Source organism: Eimeria mitis, genomic scaffold (genome assembly GCF_000499745.2).
Source record: "Eimeria mitis Houghton genomic scaffold, Emh_scaff1425, whole genome shotgun sequence".
Taxonomy (NCBI): Eukaryota; Apicomplexa; class Conoidasida; order Eucoccidiorida; family Eimeriidae; genus Eimeria; species Eimeria mitis.
In genome coordinates, this window is record NW_013569175.1 from 495 (window position 1) to 1,506 (window position 1,012).

Here is a 1,012-nt window from a genome sequence, read left to right on the forward strand (position 1 = left end):
TCCTGCTCTGGCTGCTGCTGCTGCTGCTGCTCCTGCTCTGGCTGCTGCTGCTTTAACCTATACTTAACCCAACCAAAATATAAAAATATAAAATAAAATATAAAATAAAATAAAAAATAAAAAATAAAAATAAAAATAAAATAAATAAGAAAAAGGAAATGAAAATATTTATATTAAAATGTTAATTTTAATACCGATGCTATGGTGTGCTGCAGCAGCAGCAGCAGCAGCAGCAGCAGCAGCAGCAGCAGCAACAGCAGCAGCAGGCTGGTAACGGCGTGATATAAAGGGGTTTATATTAATTATTAATTTATTTTTATTTGTGTTTTGTGTATTTTTTTATTTTTTATTTTAATTTTCTTTTATAAGGGGGAAAATAAAACAAAAACACCACACACAAGGCGCAGCAGCAGCAGCAGCAGCAGCAGCAGCAGCAACAGCAGCAGCAGCATGCCTACATATACATACATACATACATATATATATATACATATATATATATACATATATATATATATATATATATATATATATATTTGTGTGTATATAGATAGAAGTATAGAAGGAGATCCTATAGAGTTATGTAAGCACGTGGTGTCTCCTTTTGTCTCCTTTTGTCTCCTTTTTTGTTTTTTTTGTTTTTTTTATTTCCTTTTGTCTCCTTTTGTTTGTCTCCTTTTGTTTGTCTCCTTTTGTTTCTTTTGTTTCTTTTTTTGTTTTTTTTTTATTTCCTTTTGTCTCCTTTTGTTTGTCTCTTTTTGTCTCCTTTTGTCTCCTTTTACGTCCTTCTGTCTCTTTCTGTCTCCTTTTGTCTCCTTTTTGTTTTTGTTTCATTTTGTTTCTTTCTGTCTCTCTCTGTCTCCTTTTGTTTCTTTTTGTCTCCTTTTGTTTGTTTCTTTCTTTCTGTTTCTTTCTGTCTCCTTTTGTTTCTTTCTGTCTCCTTTTGTCTCCTTTTTTGTTTCTTTTTTATTTCCTTTTGTCTCCTTTTGTTTCTTTTTCTGTTTCTCTTTCT